This window comes from Bos indicus x Bos taurus, chromosome 1 (assembly GCF_003369695.1).
Source record: "Bos indicus x Bos taurus breed Angus x Brahman F1 hybrid chromosome 1, Bos_hybrid_MaternalHap_v2.0, whole genome shotgun sequence".
Classification (NCBI taxonomy): Eukaryota; Metazoa; Chordata; class Mammalia; order Artiodactyla; family Bovidae; genus Bos; species Bos indicus x Bos taurus.
Window position 1 is genome coordinate 96779288 of NC_040076.1, and position 22991 is coordinate 96802278.

General features: G+C 42.0%; 1 protein-coding gene and 1 pseudogene across 3 annotated transcripts in view; one reads left to right on the forward strand and one right to left on the reverse strand.

Moving 5' to 3' along the window:
• Positions 1-22991, reverse strand: part of GPR160 (G protein-coupled receptor 160) — a 69923-nt gene that overhangs the window by 36479 nt on the left and 10453 nt on the right. The gene's annotated exons all lie outside the window — the stretch shown is intronic.
• On the forward strand, positions 19930-20315 carry LOC113892551 (annotated as a pseudogene). The gene has a single exon (XR_003511080.1). The product of XR_003511080.1 is annotated as a 60S ribosomal protein L36 pseudogene (transcript).

The following is a 22991-nucleotide window of genomic DNA, read 5'->3' on the forward strand; positions in this document are numbered from 1 at the left end:
TAAGGAAGATCACTTTTGCAACAATCTGGGATAGGCTACCCAATCAACCTGGGGTCTAGTTGTCCTGTAAGTCATCGACAACAGCATTCCAGATCTACGCCAGCTTACTCTACTACCATAAACACCCACTGGTTTTTTCCCATTCTCTCAGGACATCTCACATTGATTAATTTTATTATTTTTATTGAAGTAGAGTTGATTTACAATATTACATTAGTTTCAGGTGCACAGCAGAGAGTCAGTATTTTTACAGACTGCTACTGCTGCTGCTAAGTCGCTTCAGTTGTGTCCGACTCTGTGTGACCCCACTAGGCTCCCCCGTCCCTGGGATTCTCCAGGCAAGAACACTGGAGTGGGCTGCCATTTCCTTCTCCAATGCAGGAAAGTGAAAAGTGAAAGTGAAGTCGCTCAGTCATGTCCAACTCTTCGCGACCCCATGGACTGCAGACTATTCTCCATTAAAAGTTATTATGAGATAATGGCTATAATTTCCAGTGCTATAAAATATACTCTTGCTGTTTATGTATTTTATATATGGTAGTCTGTATCTCTTTTAATGCCATACTCCTACATTGCTCCTCCTTCCTTCCCCCTCCCAACTGGTAACCACTAGTTTGCTTTTATAATCTGTGAATATGTTTCTCTTTTGCTATATACATTTGTCTTACTTTTTAGATTCTACATATACATTATCAGATCAGATCAGATCAGTCGCTCAGTCGTGTCCAACTCTTTGCGACCCCATGAATTGCAGCACACCAGGCCTCCCTGTCCATCACCAACTCCCGGAGTTCACTCAGACTCATGTCCATCGAGTCAGTGATGCCATCCAGCCATCTCATCCTCTGTCATCCCCTTCTCCTCTTGCCCCCAATCCCTCCCAGCATCAGTCTTTTCCAATGAGTCAACTCTTTGCATGAGGTGGCCAAAGTACTGGAGTTTCAGCTTTAGTATCATTCCTTCCAAAGAAATCCCAGGGCTGATCTCCTTTAGGATGGACTGGTTGGATCTCCTTGCAGTCCAAGGGACTCTCAAGAGTCTTCTCCAACACCACAGTTCAAAAGCATCAATTCTTCGGTGCTCAGCCTTCTTCACAGTCCAACTCTCACATCCATACATGACCACAGCAAAAACCATAGCCTTGACTAGACAGACTTTTGTTGGCAAAGTAATGTCTCTGCTTTTGAATATGCTATCTAGGTTGGTCATAACTTTCCTTCCAAGGAGTTAGCGTCTTTTAATTTCATGGCTGCAGTCACCATCTGCAGTGATTTTGGAGCCCCCAAAAATACAGTCTGACACTGTTTCCACTGTTTCCCCATCTATTTCCCATGAAGTGGTGGGACCGGATGCCATGATCTTCGTTTTCTGAATGTTGAGCTTTAAGCCAACTTTTTCACTCTCCTCTTTCACCTTCATCAAGAGGCTTTTGAGTTCCTCTTCACTTTCTGCCATAAGGGTAGTGTCATCTGCATATCTGAGGTTATTGATATTTCTCCCGGCAATCTTGATTCCAGTTTGTGTTTCTTCCAGTCCAGCGTTTCTCATGATGTACTCTGCATATAAGTTAAATAAACAGGGTGACAATATACAGCCTTGACGTACTCCTTTTCCTATTTGGAACCAGTCTGTTGTTCCATGTCCAGTTCTAACTGTTGCTTCCTGACCTGCATACAAATTTCTCAAGAGGCAGATCAGGTGGTCTGGTATTCCCATCTCTTGAAGAATTTTCCACAGTTTATTGTGATCCACACAGCAAAGGCTTATCATACAGTATTTGTCTTTCTCTGAATTATCTCACTAAGCATTAACATCCTCTAGGTGCATTCACATTGCTGCAAATGGCAGGATTTCATTTTTATGGCTGAGTACTATTCCACTGTATACATATACCATATCTTCTTTATCCATTCATCTGTTGATGGACACCTCAATTGCTTCTGTATTTTGGTTACTGTAAACAGCGCTTGCTATGAACACTGGGGTGCAGTGTTGTCTTTTTGAATTCATGTTTTTTTCTTTTCAAATATACACCCAGGAATGGGATTGCTGGATCATTCAGCAACTTTACTTCTAGTTTTTTGAGGAACTTCCATAGTGTTTACATACGGGTTGTACCAATTTACATTTCTACCGAAAGTGTACAAGGGTTACCTTTTCTCCATACCCTTGCAAACATTTGTTATTTGTGTTCCTTTTCAGCCATTCAGACAAGTGTGTGGTGATATCTCACTGTGGTTTTGATTTGCATTTCTGGAATAATTAGTGATGTTGAGCTCTGTATGTCTTCTATGGAAAAATGTTTGTTCAAGTATTCTGCCCATTTTTGATTAGGCTTGTTTGTTTTTGGATATTGCATTGTATGAGCTGTTTATTTTGGATATTAACCCCTTGTCAGCCCTTTGTCATTGTTCAGTCTCTAAGTCGTGTCTCTTTGTGACCCCATGGACTTCAGCAAGCCTGGCTTCCCTGTCCTTCACTATCTCCCAGAGTTTGCTCAAATTCATGTCCACTGAGTTGGTGGTGCTATCTAACCATCTTATCCTCTGCCATCCTCTTTTCCTTTTGCCTTCAATCTTTCCCAGCATCAGGATCTTTTCCAATGAGTTGGCTCTTAACATCAGCTGGCCACTTTAAGTACCAGAACTTCAGCAACAGTCCCTCCAATGAATATTCAGGACTGATTTCCTTTAGGATTGACTAGTTTGATCTCCTTGCTGTTCAAGGGACTCTCAAAAGTCTTCTGCAGCACCACAGTTGTCAGCCATATCATTTGCAAATATTTTATCTCATTCAGTAAGTTGTCTATTTGTTTTGTGGATGGTTTCTTTATGCAAAAGCTTTTAGGTTTGATTAGGTCCCATTTGTTTCTTTCTGCTTTTATTCCTTTGCCTTAAAAGACAGATCCAAAAAAAAAAAAAATTTACAATTTAGGTCAAAGAATGTTCTCCCAATGTTCTCTTCTAGGATCTTTATGGTTTCAGGTCTTACATTTAAGTCTTTAACCCATTTTAAGTTTACTTTTGTAAATGGTGAGATGAAATATTTCAATCCCATTCTTTAACATGTAGCTGTCCAGTTTTCCCAGCACCATTTATTGAAGAGACTGTCTATTCTCCATTGTATATACTTGACTACTTTGTCATAGATCAATTGACCATAGGTGTGTGAATTTATTTCTGGGTTTTCTATCCTGTTCCATTAATCTATAATCTGTTTTTGTGCCGATACAATCCTGTTTTGATCACTGTAACTTTGTAGTGTAGCTTGAATGAAGTCTGGGAAGGTGACAGCTCCATCTAAAATTATTTTATATTCCTTTTAAGTCACTGATTTCTCCAGTGCTTAGACCAAGAACCATAGACTTCTAAGTCCCCCAGAATTTTCAGGTCAATGAAAAACTGGGACATAGGCAATGAATATACAGATTTTTTTTTTTTTGACAATTGTTTTTAATTAATATTACTGGACACTTAAATGGAAGTATTTTGTCATACCTGTAAGTCAGGTCTCCCAAGCTCAACAAGTAGGAAGCAAGACCTTTTAAGGTCAAAATCTCATTGTGCACAGTTCTGTTATCTTCACATTGATTTTTTTAAGCATGAGACTAATGGCAGAAGTTTCAGAGATTAAGAGAAGTTTTGGAGAGCAGGTAGGTCCCTTAAGTCAGTTCTATCTAAATACATATGGTGCCTTTCAGTTTATAAAACACTTTATGGAGATTATTGGATTCAAACTGTCTAAATCATGCTCTTGAACCTACATCCCATGCATCATGCCAAGATGTTAAAGTGTTAGAAATAGTAACAGTGGTCTTTTCCCTAATTAGACATGATGAACAAGGGCCAAAAGATGAAAGAGAGACATATTCACATGAACAGAATAAAGAAAAACAAATCATATAATCATCTTAAGAAATGCAGAAAAAAGCCTTTGACAAAATTCAACATCCATTCACAATAAAACCTCTCAGCAAAGTAGGAATTGACGGAAATTTCCTCATACCTGGTAAAGGCTATCTATTTAAAAATCTATAGCTATCATCACACTTAATTGTGAAAAACTGACCACCTTTTCCTTAAAAGAACAAGGCAAGGGGGGGGGGAAAGGCATAGAGATTAGAAAGGATAAAATAAAACTCTTTGCAGATGACGTTTATCTTCTCCTGCAAGAACTCCAAAATTACAACTCACTGCTGACCAATCATCGACAGGACAATGTTCCATCCCACCAAAAAAAGATACCCCAGGTTCAAGGGCAAAGGAGAAGCCCCAGCAAGATGGTAGGAAGGGCAAAATCATGTTTAGAATCAAACCCCATAATCACCAAAGATGTTCAGAGGGCTCAAACAAAACCTTGTGTGCAACAAGACCCAGAGACCCCACAGGGACTGAGCCAGACCCTCTGTTCAGCAGTGGCCTGCTGCAGGGGCAGAAGCTCTGGGTGCAGCTACCTAGGTCACACAGCCTATGGCATAAGCCCTCTCTCTTGGAGGAGGTCGCCACTAACCCCACCATAGAGCTGCTGAGTGGAAGACCCACAAATTGCAGAATTATACCAAAGAAATTCTCGCACTGTTAAGAAAGTTCTAGGACCCACAACAGCTTTCCCAACCTGGGGATCTGGCAAAGGGACTGAGAACTCCCAGAGAATTTGACTTTGGAGGCCAGTGGGATTTGGCCTTACACGGGCCTTACAGAACTTACACAGGACTGGGGAAACAGACTCTTGGAGGGCACAAACAAAACCTTGTGCACACCAATCCAGGAGAAAGGAGCAGGGACCCCACAAGAGACTGACCCAGTCTTGCCTGTGAGTGTCCAAGAGTCTCTGGCAGAGGCATGGCTCAGCTGTGGCCTGCTGCAGGGTCAGGGGCACTGAGCAGGGCAGTTCCTGCACAGGATCTTTTCAAGGAGGCCACCATCATCTTCATTACCTCCACCATAGTTTGGTCTCAGGTCAAACAACAGGGAGGGAATACAGCCCCACCCATCAACAGAAACTTGGATTAAAGATTTACAGAGCATGGCTGCACCCATCAGAACAAGACTCAGTTTCCCTGAGTCAGTTTCTCCTATCAGGAGGCTTCCATAAGCCTCTTATCCTTCTCCATTAGAGGGCAGACAGATTGAAAACCACAATCACAGAAAACTAATCAAACTGATCCCATGGATCACAGCCTTGTTGAACTCAATGAAACTATTAGTCATGCTGAGTAGGGTCATGCAAGGTAGACGGGTCATGGTGGAGAGTTCTGACAAAACACAGTCCACTGGAGAAGGAAATGGCAAACCACTTCAGTATTCTTGCCTTGAGAACCCCATGAACAGTATGAAAAGCCAAAAAGATAGGACACTGAAAGATGAACTCCCCAGGTCGGTAGGTGCCCAATATGCTACTAGAGAAGAGTGGAGAAATAACTCTAGAAACAATGAAGAGACGAAGCCAAAGTGAAAACAACGCCCAGTTTTGGATGTGACTGGTGATGGAAGTGAAAGTGAAGTAAAATGAAAACAACGCCCAGTTTTGGATGTGACCGGTGATGGAGGTGAAAGTGAAGTGAAGTGAAGTCGCTTAGTTGTGTCTGACTGTTTGTGACCCCATGGACTGTAGCCTACCAGGATCCTCTGTCCATGGGATTTTCCAGGCAACAGTACTGGAGTGGATTGCCATTTCCTTCTCCAGGGGATGTTCCCGACCCAGGGATCGAACCCAGGTCTCCTGCATTGTAGGCAGACGCTTTACCGTCTGAGCCACCAGCGAAGTCAAGTCCGATGGAAGTGAAGTCCGATGCTATAAAGAGCAATATTGCATAGGAACCTGGAATGTTAGGTCCATGAATCAAAGTAAATTAGAAGAGGTCAAACAGGAGATCGCATGAGTGAACCTCGACATTTTAGGAATCAGTGAACTAAAAGGGACTGATGGGCAAATTTAATTCAGACGACCATTATATCTAATACTGTGAGAAGAATCCCTTAGAAGAAATGAGTAACCCTCATTGTTTACAAAAGAGTCCAAATACAGTTCAGTTGCTCAGTTGTGTCTGATTCTTTGCGACCCCATGAACTCCAGCACACCAGGCCTCCCTGTCCCTCACCAACACCCAGATTCCACCCAAACCCATGTCCATCAAGTAGGTGATGCCATCCAACCATCTCATCCTCTGTCGTCCCCTTCTCCTCCTGCCCTCAATCTTTCCCAGCATCAGGGTCTTTTCTAATGAGTCAGCTCTTCTCAAGAGGTGGCTAAAGTAATGGAGTTTCAGCTTCAGCATCAGTCCCTCCAATGAACACCCAGGACTGATCTCCTTTAGAATGGACTGGTTGGACCTCCTTGCAGTTCAAGGGACTCTTAAGAGTCTTCTCCAACACCACAGTTCAAAAGCATCAATTCTTTGGCGCTCAGTGTTCTTTCGGAGAAGGCAATGGCACCCCACTCCAGTACTCTTGCCTGGAAAATCTATGGACGGAGGAGCCTGGTAGGCTCCAGTCCATGGGGTCGCTAAGAGTCAGACACGACTGAGTGACTTCACTTTCATTTTCACTTTCATGCACTGGAGAAGGAAATGGCAACCCACTCCAGTGTTCTTGCCTGGAGAATCCCAGGGACAGGGGAGCCTGGTGGGCTGCTGTCTCTGGGGTTGCACAGAGTCGGACATGACTGAAGTGACTTAGCAGCAGCAGCAGCCTTCTTTATAGTCCAACTCTCACATCCATACATGACCACTGGAAAAACCATAGCCTTGACTAGACAGACCTTTGTTGGCAAAGTAATGTCTCTGCTTTTTTTTTTTTTAATTTATTTAATTGGAGGCTAATTACAATACTGTGTTGGTTTTGCGATACATTGACATGAATCTGCCATGGTGTACATGTGTTCTCCATCCTGAACCCCCTCCTACCTCCCTCTGCTTTGTAATATGCTATCTAGGTTGGTTATAACTTTCCTTCCAAGGAGTAAGCGTCTTTTAATTTCATGGCTGCAATCACCATCTGCGGTGATTTTGGAGCCCAGAAAAATAAAGTCAGCCACTGTGTCCACTGTTTCCCCATCTATTTGCCATAAAGTGATGGGACCGGATGCCATGATCTTAGTTTTCTGAATGTTGAGCTTTAAGCCAACTTTTTCACTCTCCACTTTCACTTTCATCAAGAGGCTCTTTAGTTCTTCTTCACTTTCTGCCGTAAGGGTGGTGTTATCTGCATATCTGAGGTTATTGATAATGCAGTACTTGGGTGCAATCATAAAAACGACAGAATGATCTCTGTTTATTTCCAAGGCAAGCCATTCAATATCACAGTAATCCAAGTCTATGCCCCAAGCAGTAATGCTGAAGAAGCTGAACAGTCCAAAGAAGACCTACAAGACCTTCTAGAACTAACACCCAAAATAGATGTCCTTTTCATCACAGGGGGCTGGAATGCAAAGGAAGGAAGTCAAGAGATAACTGGAGTAACAGGCGATGTGGCCTTGGAGTACAAAATGAAGCAAGGCAAAGGCTAACAGAGGTTTGCCCAGAGAACACACTGGTCACAGCAAACACCCTCTTCCAACAACACAAGAGAACACTCTACACATGGACATCACCAGATGGTCAATACCAAAATCAGACTGATTATATTATTTGCAGCCAAAGATGGAGAAGCTCTATACAGTAAGCAAAACCAAGTCCAGAAGCTGACTGTGGCTCAGATCACAAACTCATTGCCAAATTCAGACTTCAATTGAAGAAAGTAGGGAAAAGTACAAAACTATTCAGGTATGACCTAAAACAAATCCCTTACAATTATATAGTAGAAGTGACAAATAGATTCAAGAGATGAGATCTGATAGAGTGCCTGAAGAACTATGGACAGAGGTTCATGACATTGTACAGGAGGCAGTGATCAAGACCACCCCCAAGAAAAAGAAACGCAAAAAGGCAAAATGGTAGTCTGAGGAGGCCTTACAAGTAGCTGAGAAAAGAAAAGAAGCTAAAGGCAAAGTAGAAAAGGAAAGATATACCCATTTGAATGAAGAGTTCCAAAGAACAGCAAGGAGATAAGAAAGCCTTCCTCAGTGATAAATGCAAAGAAAGAGGAAAACAATAGAATGGGAAAGACTACAGATCTCTTTAAGAAAATTAGAGATACCAAGGGAACATTTCATGCAAAGATGGGCACAATAAAGAACAGAAATGGTTTGGACCTAACAAAAGCAGAAGGTATTAAGAAGAGGTGGCAAGACTACACAGAAGAACTATACAAAAAAGATCTTCATGATTCAGATAACCATGTTGGTGTGACCACTCACTGAGAACCAGACTTCCTGGAATGTGAAGTCAGGTGGGCCTTAGGAAGCATCACTATGAACAAAGCTAGTGGAGGTGATGGAATTCCAGTTGAGCTATTTCAAATCCTAAAAGATGATACTGTTAAAGTGCTGCACTCAATATGCCAGAAAATTTGGATAACACAGCATTGGCCACAGTACTGGAAAAGGTCAGTTTTCATTCCAATCCCAAAGAAGGGCAATGTCAAAGAATGTTCATACTACTGCCCGACTGCACTCATTTCACATGTTAGCAAAGTAATGCTCAAAATTCTTCAAGCCAGGCTTCAACAGTATGTGAACTGTGAACTTCCAGATGTACAAGCTAGATTTAGAATAGGCAGAGGAACCAGAGATCATATTGCCAACATCCATTGGATCATAGAAAAACCAACCGAATTCCAGAAAAACATCTACTTCTACTTTATTGATTATGCCAAAGCCTTTGACCGTGTCAGTTCAGTTCAGTTGCTCAGTCATGTCCGACTCTTTGCGACCCCATTAATCGCAGCATGCCAGGCCTCCCTGTCCATCACCAACTCCCGGAGTTCACTCAAACTCACGTCCATCAAGTCAGTGATGCCATCCAGCCATCTCATCCTCTGTCGTCCCCTTCTCCTCCTGCCCCCAATCCCTCCCAGCATCAGAGTCTTTTCCAATGAGTCAACTCTTTGCATGAGGTGGCCAAAGTACTGGAGTTTCAACTTTAGCATCATCCCTTCCAAAGAACACCCAGGACTGATCTCCTTTAGAATGGACTGGCTGGATCTCCTTGCAGTCCAAGGGACTCTCAAGAGTCTTCTCCAACACCACAATTCAAAAGCATCCATTCTTTGGCACTCAGCTTTCTTCACAGTACAACTCTCAGATCCATACATGACCACTGGAAAAACCATAGCCTTGAGTAGATGGACCTTTGTTGGCAAAGCAATGTCTCTGCTTTTGACTGTGTAGATCATGACAAACTGTAGAAAATATCAGACCACCTTACCTGCCTCCTGAGAAATCTGTATGCAGATCAAGAAGCAACAGTTAGAACCAGACATGGAACAACAGACTGGTTCTAAATTGGGAAAGGAGTATGCTAACGCTGTATATTGTCACCCTGCTTACTTAACTTATATGCAGAGTATATCATGAGAAATGCTGGACTGGATGAAGCACAGGCTGGAATCAACACCTGGGAGATATATCAATAATTTCGGATATGCAGATGACACCACCCTTATAGCAGAAGGTGAAGAGGAACTAAAGAACCTCTTCATGAAAGTGAAAGAAAAGAGTGAAAAAGCTGACTTAAAACTCAACATTCAAAAAACAAAGATCATGGTATCTGGTCCCATCACTTCATGGCAAATAGATGGAGAAACAATGGAAACAGTGACAGACTTTATTTTCTTGGGCTCAAAATCACTGTAGATGGCGACTGCAGCCATGATATTAAAAGACACTTGCTCCTTGGAAGAAAAGCTATGACCAACCTAGACAGCATACTAAAAGCAGAGACGTTACTTTGCCGACAAAGGTCCCTCTAAAGCTATGGTTTTCCAATAATCATGTATGGATGTGAAAGTTGGATTATAAAGAAAGCTGAGCACAAAGAATTGATGTTTTTGAACTGTGGTATTGGAGAAGACTCTTGAGAGTTCCTTGGATAGCAAGGAGATCAAAACAGTCAATCCTTAAGGAAATCAGTCCTGAATATTCATTGGAAGGACTGATGCTGAAGCTGAAACTCCAGTACTTTGGCCACCTCATGCAAAGAGTTGACTCATTGGAAAAGACTCTGATGCTGGGAGGGATTGGGAGCAGGAGGAGAAGGGGTCGACAGAGGATGAGATGGTTGGATAGCATCACTGACTCAATGGATATGAGTTTGAGCAAGCTATGGGAATTGGTGATGGACAGGGAATCCTGGTGTGCTGCACTCCATGAGGTCACAGAATTGGACATGACTGAGCGACTGAACAGAAGAGAACTAAAATGGACAAGAATGGGTGAATTTAATTCAGATGACCAATATATCTACCACTGTGGGCAAGAATCACTTGGAAGAAATGGAGTAGCCCTCATGGTCAACCAAAAAGCCCGAAATGCAGTACTTGTGTGCAATCTCATAAATGAAAGAATGATCTCTGTTTCTTTCCAAGGCATGCCATTCAATATTGCCATAATTCAAGTCTATGCCTCAACCACTAATGCCAAAGAAGCTGAAGTTGACAGTTCTATAGAGACCTACAAGACCTTCCAGAACTAACACCAAAAAATGATGACCTTTTATAATAGGGGACTGGGATGCAAAAGTAGGAAGTCAAGAGATACCTGGAATAATAGACAAGTTTGGCCTTGGAGTAAAAAGTGAAGCAGGGCAAAACCTAACAGAGTTTTGCCAAGAAAATGCACTGGTCATAGCAAACACCCTCCTCCAACACAAGAGATGACTCTACACATAATAGCATCAGATGGTCAATACTGAAATCAGATTGATTATATTCTTTGCAGCCAAAGATGGGGAAGCTGTATACAGTCAGCAAAAAAAGGACGAAGAGCTGACTGTGGCTCAGATCATAAACTCCTTACTGCAAAATTCAGACTTAAATTGAAGAAAGTAGGGAAAACCACTGGGGCTTATGAGGTGGCCCAGGTGGTAAAGAACCTGCTTGCCAAAGCAGGGGATGAATGAGACCTGGGTCGGGAAGATTCCCTGGAGGAGGGCATGGCAACCCACTCTAGTACTCTTGGCTGTAGAATCCCATGGACAGAGGAGCCTGGTGGGCTACAGTCCATAGGGTTGCAAAGAGTTGGACATGACTAAAGTGACTTACCACACATGCAGAGCTCAGGGAGCACTACTAGGCCATTCAGGCATACCTAAATCAAATTCCTTATGATTACACAGTGGAAGTGACATATTCAAGGGATTATATCTGATAGACAGAGTGCCTGAAGAACTATGGATGGAGGTTCCTAACACTGTACAGGAGGTGGTGATCAAAATCATCCCTAAGAAAAAAGAAATGCAAAAAGGCAAAGTGTTTGAGGAGGCCTTACAAATAGCTGAGAAAAGAAGAGAAGTGAAAGGCAAAGGAGAAAAGCAAAGATATACTCCTCTGAATGCAGAGTTACAAAGAATAGATAAGAGAGATAAGAAAGATAAGAGATAAGATAAGAAGAAAGATAAGAGAGATAAGTTCCAAAGGAGAAATAAGAAAGCCTTCTTTAGTGAACAATGCAAAGAAATAGAAGAAAACAATAGCCGGGGAGAGATTAGCAATCTTTTCAGGAAAATTAGAGATACTAAGGGAACACTTCATGCAAAGATGGGCACAATAAAGGACAGAAATGGTATGGAACTAACCAAAGCAGAAGATATTAAGAAGAGGTAGCAAGAATACACAGAAGAATTGTACAAATAGTTGTTAATGACCTGGATGCCATGATAGTATGATCACAAACCTAGAGCCAGACATCCTGGAGTGTGAAGTCAAGAGGGCCTTAGAATCACTACAAACAAATCTAGTGGAGATGATGGAATTACAGCTGAGCTACTGCAAAGCCTAAAAGATGATGCTGTTAAAGTGCTATACTCAATATGCCAGCAAATTTAGAAAACTCAGCAGTGGCCACATGACTGGAAAAGGTCAGTTTCATTCCAATGCCAAAGAATGTTCAAGCTACCATACAACTGCACTCATTTCACATGCTAGCAAGGTAATGTTTAAAATCCTTCAAGCCAGGCTTCAATAATACATGAACTGAGACTTTCCAGATGTACAAGCTGCATTTAGAAAAGGCAGAGGAACCTCAGATCAAATTGCCAACATCCGCTGGATCATAGAAAAAGCAACAGAATTCCAGAAAAACATCTACTTCTGCTTCATTGACTATGCTAAAGCCTTTGACTGTGTGGATCACAACAAACTGTAGAAAATTCTTCAAGAGATGGGAATACCAGACCACCTTACCTGCCTCCTAAGAAACCTGTATGTTGTCAAGGAGCAACAGTTAGAACCAGACATGGAACAACAGACTGGTTCTAAGTTGGAAAGGAGTATGCCAAGGCTGTATATTGTCACCCTGCTTATTTAACTTATATGCAGAGTACTTAATGAGAAATGCTGGACTGGATGAAGCACAGGCTGGAATCAAGACTGCTGGGAGATATATCAATAACTTTGGATATACAGATGACACCACTCTTATGACAGATAGTGAAGAGGAACTAAAGACCCTCTTGATGAAGGTGAAAGAGAAGAGTGAAAAAACTGCCCTAAAAGTCAACATTCAAAAAACAAATATCATGGTATCTCATCCCATCACTTCATGGCAAATAGATGGGGAAAACATGAAAACAGTGACAGACTTTATTTTCTTGGGCTCCAAAATCACTGTGGACGGTGACTGCAGCCATGAAATTAAAAGATGCTTGTTCCCTGGTGGGGGGTAAAAAAAACAAAACAAAACATGCTTGCTTCTTGAAAGAAAAGCTATGACCAACGTAGACAGTATATTAAAAAGAAGAGACATCACTTTGCCTACCAAGGTCTGTATAGTCAAAGCTATGGTTTTTCCGGTAGTCATGTATGGATCTGAGAGGTAGACCATAAAGAAGGTTGAGCAATGCTTTCAAACTGTGATGCTGGTGAAGACTCTTGAGAGTCCCTTGGACAGCAAGGAAATCAGTCCTGAATATTCATTGGAAGGACTAAGGCTGAAGCTGAAGCTCCAGTACTTTGGCCACCTGATGCAAAAAGCCAACTCATTGGAAAAGACTCTGATGCTGGGAAAGATTAAAGATAGGAGGAGAATGGGGTGACAGAGGATGAGATGATTGGATGGCATCATCAACTCAATGGACATGATTTGAGCAAATTCCGGGAGATAGTGAAGGACAGGGAAGGCTAGCGTGCTGCAGTCCATGGGGTCACAAATAGTTGGACACGGCTGAGTGACTGAACAACAACAATATATATAGAAAATCCTAAGGCATCTACCCAAAACTTACTGGAATTGCTAAGTTAAATAAGATGGCAGATCAATTTTTAAAACTGTATGTATGTGTGTGTATAAATCCTACTATTTATTTATTTATTTGGCTCCATCAGGTCTTAGTTGTGACACTCAGAATCTTTCATTGCAGTGCGCAGACTCTCCAGCTGTGGCATGTGGGCGCTCCAGTTGTGGCACACAGGCTCTAGAGAATTCAGTCTTTAATAGTTGTGGCACACTGGCGAAGTTACTCCACAGTATGTGGGATCTTAGTTCCATGACCAGGGACTGAACCGGCATCCCCTGCATGGCAAGGGGGGATTCTTAACCACTGGACCACCAGGGAATTCCACACAATAGATTTTAGATGACTCTAAAATGTAAAAAAAAAAAAGTAGGGATAAATCTTTTAAAATATGTACAAATCATCAATACTAAAAGCTATAGAACACTGCTGAGAGAAACTAAAGATGTAAATAAATGGCAAGATATACCATGTCTATGGAAGATTAATACTCTTAAGATCTCAATGCTTCCTAAATTGGTAGATTCAGTGTTGTCCTGATCATAATCCAACCAGGTTTTTTTGTAGAAATTGACAAGTTGATTCTAAAATGTATATGAAAATGCAAAAGATTCACTTTGTTATACAGCAGAAACTAACACAACATTGTAAAGCAACTATACTCCAATAAAAATTAATTTAAAAAAAGAAAACGCAAAGGGCCAGAATAGTTGAAAATGTTTGAAAAAGAACAAAGTTGAAAGGCTTACACCACCTTGATTTCAAGACTGATAAACTACAGAGCTGAAGATGGTGCAGTACTAGCTTAAGAACAAACGTAACAGAGAGTTCCAACAGTGCACTTGATTTACAAGGAAGTACCACGGCAATTTAACGGAGGAAAGCCTTTTCAATACATGGCTCTGTATCAAACGTATCAAATGCACAATTGTATGGAAAAGGAGGCGCTCAATCACACCACACTCAATAATTAATTTGGGACTGATCATCGGCCTAAACATAAAAGCTAAGACTCTAAAGCCTCTAGAAGGAAAACAAAGAAGAAAATCTTTGCAACCTTGGGGGTAAGTAGAGAATTATTAAGCAAACACAAAAGCAACAACCATAAAAGAAAAAATTAAGAAGAAAACTCATTAAAGTTAAAATCTTTATGTAAGAAAATGAAAAAGCAAGAGACACACTGGGGGAAAATATTCACTACACAAATATCTAACAAAGGATGTGTGCTCAGACTACCAGGCAGTCTACCTACCTACCTATCAATAGTGCCTAAAAATCAATAATAAAAAAGACAAACTACTCAAAACAAAAATGTGGCAAAACACTTGAAAAGACAGTTCAAAAGGAAAAAGAACAAATGGTCAACAGCATGTGAAAAGATGCTCAACATCATTAGTCATCAGGAAAAAGATAATTAAAAGCATGTAGCCATACAATTTCACATCCATCAAGATGGCTAAAATAAGACAAATATTAAATATCAGAAAAGACACAAAAGTATTAAATGGTACAACCCCTTGGAAAAGTCTGACATTTAAATACACATCTATCCTATGATCCAGTACTTCTAGATATTTACCCAGCAGAAACTAAAATACATGTCCACAAAGAGACTGGTATGAAAATACCAAATGCTAGTGAGTTATGTGGAGCAACAGGAACTCTCACTGCTCGTGGAAATATGGTACAGCCACTTAAGACAGTTTAGCTTAGCAGTTTCTTACAAAATTAAACATATTCTTTTCTTACAAAATTAAACAGCAGTTGCCCTCTATGGTATTTACACAAAGGAGTGTAAAACTTTTGTCCACACAAAAGCCTACACACAAGTCATTACAGCAGCTCTATTCATAACTGCCAAAAGTTGGAAGAAACCAAGATATCCTTCAAAAGGTAGATAAACTTATTACTCAGCATTTAAAAAAAAAAAAAAGAAAGAAAGAAAGCTATCAAGCCATAAAAAGACATGGAGGAACCTTAAAAATGCATTTACTAGGTGAAAGAAGCCAATCTGAAAAAGTTATATGCTGTATGGTTCCAACTATATGACATTCTGGAAAAGGCAAAACTATGGAGATGGTAAAAAGATAAGTAGTTGCCAAGGGTTAGAGGGGAGAATGGAGAAGGCACTGGCAACCCACTCCAGTACTCTTTCCTGGAAAATCCCATGGACAGAGGAGCCCGGTAGGCTGCAGTCCATGGGGTCGCTAGGAGTCAGACACGACTGAGCGACTTCACTTTCACTTTTCACTTTCATGCATTGGAGAAGGAAATGGCAACCCACTCCAGTGTTCTTGCCTGGAGAATCCCAGGGACGGGGAAGCCTGGTGGGCTGCCGTCTATGGGATCACACAGAGTCGGACATGACTGAAGTGACTTAGCAGCAGAGGGGAGGAAGGGATGAACAGGTGGAGCACAAAGTATTTCCAATATTACTCTGTATGATACTATAATGGTGAATACATGTCATTATGCTGCTGCTGCTAAGTCGCTTCAGTCGTGTCCGACTCTGTGCGACCCCATAGACGGCAGCCCACCAGGCTTCCCCGTCCCTGGGATTCTCCAGGCAAGAACACTGGAGTGGGTTGCCATTTCCTTCTCCAATGCATGAAAGTGAAAAGTGAAAGTGAAGTCGCTCAGTCGTGTCTGACTCCTAGCGACCCCATGGACTGCAGCCTACCAGGCTCCTCTGTCCATGGGATTTTCCAGGCAAGAGTACTGGAGTGGGGTGCCACTGCCTTCTCTGACATGTCATTATACACCTGTCCAAACCCATAGAATATACAATACCAAGAGAGAACTGTGATACAAACTATGGACTTTGGGTGATTATGATGTGTCAATCCAAGTTCATTTTGTAACAAATGTACCACTGACTGGAGATGTTGATAATAAGGCAATGCATACAAAGAGACAGGAAATATATGGGATATCTCTCTGGGAAATTGTACATTTGCTCAATTTTGTTGTGAATTTAAAATTGTTCTAGAAGATAAAGTCTATTAAAAAAAAAAAAGGCTTGCACATAGTTAGGAAATATTTCCTAGATATGTAATTAAAAGTGCAAGCCATAAAACAAAAGAAATTGCTGTCTTAGACTTTATCAAAATTGAAAACTTTTCTCTTTAAAAGGTATCATTAAGAAAGTAAAAAGTCATAGATTTACAGAAAATATCTGCATGTCATATACATATGATAAAACCCTTGCCTCTAGAATTTTTTAAAAATTTTGCATATTTTTATTCAAAGATATTTGAATATTTTAAAGAATATAAAAAAGTTTTGAAACTCTGTATTATGATGACAACCCAAATAAAAAATGGGCAAAAGATTTAACTAGGTATTTCACCAAAGCAGATACACAAATGATAAATAATAATGGTAAAGAATCTTCCTGCAATGCAAGAGACCTGGGTTGAAGATCCCTGGAGAAGGGAATAGCTACTCACTCCAGTATTCTTGCCTGGGAAATCCCAAGGACAGAGAAGCCAAGTGGGCTACACTCCATGGGGTTGCAAAGAGTTGGACACAACTAAGCAACTAACACTTTCACTTTCTTTTTTAGAAAAAAAAAAAAAAAGTGCATGGAAAGGTGCTAATCATCATTAGTCACTGTTGTTGTTCAGACCCTAAGTCATGTCCGACTCCACCACCCCATGGACTGCAGCACGCCAGGCTTCCCTGTTCTTTACTATCTCCCAGAGGTTGGTCCAATTCATGTCCATTGAGTCGGTGATGCCATCCAACCATCTCATTCTCATCATCGTCCCCTTCTCCTGCCCTCAATCTTTCCCAGCATCAGGGTCTTTTCCAATGAGTCAGCTCTTCTCATCACATGACCAAAGTACTGGAGCTTCAGCAGAAGTCCTTCTAATGAATATTCAGGGTTGATCTCCTTTAAGATTAACTGATTTGATCTCCCTGCTATCTAAGGGACTCTCAAGAGTCTTCTCCAGCACCACAATTTGAAAGCATCAATTCTTTAACACTCAGCCTTCTTTATGGGCCAACTCTTACATCCAAACATGACTACTGGAAAGACCATAGCTTTGACTATATGGACCTTTGTCAGCAAAGTGATGTCTCTTCTTTTTTTAATATGCTGTCTAGATTTTTCATTAGTAAATCTTTTCAAACTTTAATAAGGGAATTCCCTGGCGGTCCAGTGGTTAGGATTCTGGGCTTCCACTGCAGGGGGCATGGGTTTAATCTCTGGTTGAGGAACTAATCCTGCAAGCAAGCTGAGTGGTGTAGCCAAAAAAACATAAACATAAACTGTAATAAGATACTCTCATATATCCATGAGAATGGCTATGGTAAAAAAAAAAAAAAAAAAAAAACTAACAATATCTAGTGCTGGCAAGAACAGGGAGAAATCAAAACCATCATACATTGTTGGTGTGACTCTAACGTTGTATAGCCACTTTTGGAAAACAGTTTACTTTAAAAGTTAAACATAAACTTACCATAGAATCTAGTAATTACACTCCTAAGAATCTATCCAGGAGAAATAAAAATGTAGACCGCCGTACATCTTACATGAATGTTCATAGAAACATTATTTATAATAGCCAAAAACCAGAAACAATTTAAATGTTCATAAACTAGTGAAGAAATAAAATGTGGTACATCCATAAAACTGAATACTATTCAATGATACAAAGGAAGAAGCTACTGATAAGTGAAAGTCGCTCAGTCATGTCTGACTCTTTGGAACCCCACAGACCATACAGTCCATGGAATTCTCCAGCCAGAATACTGGAGTGGGTAGCCTTTCTTTTTTGAGAGGATCTTCCTAACCTAGAAATCGAACTCAGATCTCCTGCGTTGCAGGTAGATTCTTTACCAGCTGAGCCACAAGGGAAGCCCAAGAATACTGGAGTAGGTAGCCTATCCCTTCTCCAGCAATCCCACCCAGGAATTGAACCAGGGTCTCCTGCATTGCGGGCAGATTCTTTACTGACTGAGCTAAAATTGATGAACTTCAAAAATATTCTGCTAAGTGAAAGAAACAAGACACCAAAAACCTACATATACTAGGATTCTATTTATAGGAAACATCCAGAAAAGGCAAGAGACAGAAAGCAGATCAATGGCTGCCTGGGTTTAGGAGTAGGGACTAAGTTAGTCTGAGGGAACTTTGGGAGTGACGCTGTACACGTCTGTAACAATAAAGAACTTAACGATGGCTGGATTTTACGGTATGCAAACTGCACCTCAATAAAACTGTGTTTTTTAAAAAGGACTTGTAAAAGAAAGTTCACAGCAGTTTTCTTCATTTAAACCCCAAACTGAAAACAACCTAAATGGTCTTCCAAGAAGAATAGATAAATATATGGTGGTATAATCAAGCAGTGGAATACAAGCTATGATAACAGCTATTGTAAAGAACAAACTACTGAGACATACAATATGCAGGAAGCTAACAACCATTATGTTGACAAAAGAAGCCACTTTTGTTTTGCTATTGTATACTGTATTTCATTCATAAAAGTCTGTTTGCTGTAGACAAACTCTGAGTCAAGCACACTTAGGTCCAGACGGTATGGTATGTGTGTGTCTATCTGGAAATCATAATGTGTCAAGTAGTTAATACAAATGAGTGGCTAATGATTTAATATTCAGCTTAAAAATGTTTTAATTATGTCAAATGATAGACACATATACTTAACATGTATATGTTATTTAACATAATCAAACTCATTCTTTGCATATTTATTCACTGACCTACTCCAAACATATTTATAAAGGGCCAAAAACATATTCCTGGCATCCAAGTTCAAACTGTGCCTCAATCACAAAAACGATGTTGATATTTCACTTTTTCTTCATGACAGGATCTGAGTGTACCTTTCAGCACACAGTTTAACATGAATTTCCTGGTGCGCTCCTGGGAGGGAAAGTGTCAGCTGACCCAATAGTCCCAGATTCATGAAGCAAAAACAAGTTTGGTACCAGTCAGGTCCAGCAGGTCCAGGACCAGCAAGTGAGGCTGTCATGTCAGGCCTCCACTAACTAACTTCACGCCCTGCTGCTCCACTGGAAGGCAAGAGAAAACATGCAGAAAACTCTGGCCAGGAGGAAGAAACCATCATAGGTAGTCACCCATCTTTCAGGTAACTCCCCTCTCTCTCCCCAAACCTCCAGGAGTCCCACTTAGAACCTGCTCTGAGAGGGGCCCTGATGCGCGTGATGATAAACAAGCCATGCTTGCTGCTCCCCAGAGAATGTGTCTACAGACCACACTGTCCAGTGCCTGGAAGGGTATCTGTCAGGGTCCTTCCTATACTCCTGCTGTCTTTTAAACACTGTTTAGAAGGTCTGTGCCTTTTGATCCAGGATCTCCACTCCAGGAATTCATCACAAGGAAATAACCAGAGCTGAAGGAAGTAAGCATAGCCTGAGCAGCTCACTTTGGTATACTTAAAATAGCCTACAGAACACTCCCGCCCCAAACGGATCGGAACAATTCAAATGCCTCACAAGAGTTCAGTTCAGTCACTCAGTCATGTCCAACTCTTTGCGACCCCATGGACTGCAGGACATCAGGCTTCCCTGTCCTTTACCATCTCCCGGAGTTTGTTCAAACTCATATTCAGCCTTCCGCCGCGGCAGCCATTGTGGAACAACAGCCATGGCTCTGTGCTACCCCATGGCCGTGGGCCTCAACAAGGGTCACAAGGTGACCAAAAACGTGGGCAAGCCGAGGCACAGCCGCCGCCGCGGGCGTCTCATCAAACACACCAAGTTCGTGCGGGACATGATCCGGGAGGTGTGTGGCTTAGCCCCTTACGAGCGACGAGCCATGGAGCTGCTCAAGGTCTCCAAGGACAAGCGGGCCCTCAAGTTCATCAAGAAAAGGGTGGGGACACATATCCACGCGAAGAGGGAAAGAGAGGAGCTGAGCAACGTCTTGGCCGCCATGAGGAAAGCGGCAGCCAAGAAGGACTGAGCCCTTCTCTGTTCACAATCACAATAAATCGTGCCCCCCCCCAAAAAAAAAACCAAACTCATATTCATAAAGTCGGTGATGCCATCCAATCATCTCGTCATCCCCTTTTCCTCCTGTTCCTCACAATAGAGTAGTAGTCATAAGGACTTAGTGTTAGTCGCTCAGTCGTACCCCACTCTTTGCAACCCCATGGACTGCAGCCCACCAGGCTCCTCTGTCCATGAGGTTTTCCAGGCAAGGATACTGGAGTGGGGTGCCATTTCCTTCTCCAGGGGATCTTCCCAACCCAGGGACTGAACCGGGGTCTCCTGCACTGCAGGCAGATTCTTTACCAACTGAGCGACTCAAATGAATTATGACAGTCCTAAGATGGACTACTATCTGCAGCCATGAAAGATAAGCTCTTCAGAAAGATTAAAGAACCAGAAAATGCTGACAATACAATGTTAGATGACAGAAGCGAGATAAAAGTCGTATATATCAAGGTTTCTCACGTGGGGAGACACTGTGGTGAAATTCCCCATGCCACTAAGACACTCAGCTGATCCCTGAGCATCAGTGTTACTGAGGGGAGTGAGCCGTTGTGCTCAGACAGCCTTGAAAGTAGAGGATGGGAGGACGACAACCAGTGGTACATACATAATTATTCCAATATTGGGTAAACAGGAAAAACATATGAACATACACAGATCAGAGGTAATTAATGCCAGGCCACCTGTGATTGGTAAGGTCATGGCCTTGTAGACCAATACTTCTCAAGCATGAATGTGGATTCTGTGAAAAGCTGGATTATGGTTCACTATGTCTGGCGTCAGAGAAGGCAATGGCACCCCACTCCAGTACTCTTGCCTGGAAAATCCCACCGACAGAGGAGCCTGGTAGGCTGCAGTCCATGAGGTCGCTAAGAGTCAGACATGACTGAGCGACTTCACTTTCACTTTTCACCTTCATGCATTGGAGAAGGAAATGGCAACCCACTCCAGTGTTCTTGCCTGGAGAATCCCAGGGACGGGGGAGCCTTGTCGGAGGCCCTCTATGGGGTCGCACAGAGTCAGACATGACTGAAGCGACTTAGCAGCAGCAGCAGCATGTCTGGTGTGGGGCTGAGGTTCTATACTTCTAACAAGCTCCCAATGCAGCTGGTCCACAGCCACACAGGGACAAGGTAGGCTGCAGACTGCACTTCCTGGAGGGACAGATCCAAGCTAGGCTTGCAGGGACTAGGTGAGTACATGGGTGTGCGTTTACTTTTTTAGAATCTTCTATGTTTAGCTATTCCAAATCCCGAAAGATGATGCTGTGAAAGTGCTGCGCTCAATATGCCAGCAAATTTGGACAACTCAGCAGTGGCCACAGGACTGGAAAAGGTCAGTTTTCATTCCGATCCCAAAGAATGGCAATGCCAAAGAATGCCCAAACTACCCCACAATTGCACTCATCTCACACGCTAGTAAAGTCATGCTCAAAATTCTCCAAGGCAGGCTTCAGCAATATGTGAACCGTGAACTTCCTGATGTTCAAGCTGGTTTTAGAAAAGGCAGAGGAACCAGAGATCAAATTGCCAACATCTGCTGGATCATCAAAAAAGCAAGAGAGTTCCAGAAAAACATCTATTTCTGCTTTATTGACTAGGCCAAAGCCTTTGACTGTGTGGATCACAATAAACTGTGGAAAATTCTTCGAGAGATGGGAATACCAGACCACCTGATCTGCCTCTTGAGAAATTTGTATGCAGGTCAGGAAGCAACAGTTAGAACTAGACATGGAACAACAGACTGGTTCCAAATAGGAAAAGGAGTACGTCAAGGCTGTATATTGTCACCCTGTTTATTTAACTTATATGCAGAGTACATCATGAGAAACGCTGGACTGGAAGAAACACAAACTGGAATCAAGATTGCCGGGAGAAATATCAATAACCTCAGATATGCAGATGACACCACCCTTATGGCAGAAAGTGAAGAGGAACTCAAAAGCCTCTTGATGAAAGTGAAAGTGGAGAGTGAAAAAGTTGGCTTAAAGCTCAACATTCAGAAAACTAAGATCATGGCATCTGGTCCTGTCACTTCATGGGAAATAGATGGGGAAACAGTGGAAACAGTGTCAGGCTGTATTTTTCTGGGCTCCAAAATCACTGCAGATGGTGATTGCAGCCATGAAATTAAAAGACGCTTACTCCTTGGAAGGAAAGTTATGACCAACCTAGATAGCATATTCAAAAGCAGAGACATTACTTTGCCAACAAAAGTCCATCTAGTCAAGGCTATGGTTTTTCCAGTGGTCATGTATGGATGTGAGAGTTGGACTGTGAAGAAAGCTGAGCGCCGAAGAATTGATGCTTTTGAACTGTGGTGTTGGAGAAGACTCTTGAGAGTCCCTTGGACTGCAAGGAGATCCAACCAGTCCCTTCTAAAGGAGATCAGCCCTGGGATTTCTTTGGAAGGAATGATGCTGAAGCTGAAACTCCAGTACTTTGGCCACCTCATGCGAAGAGTTGACTCATTGGAAAAGACTCTGATGCTGGGAGGGATTGGGGGCAGGAGGAGAAGGGGACGACAGAGGATGAGATGGCTGGATGGCATCACTGACTTGATGGACGTGAGTCTGAGTGAACTCCGGGAGTTGGTGATGGACAGGGAGGCCTGGTGTGCTGCGATTCATGGGGTCACAAAGAGTCGGACATGACTGAGCGACTGATCTGATCTGATCTGA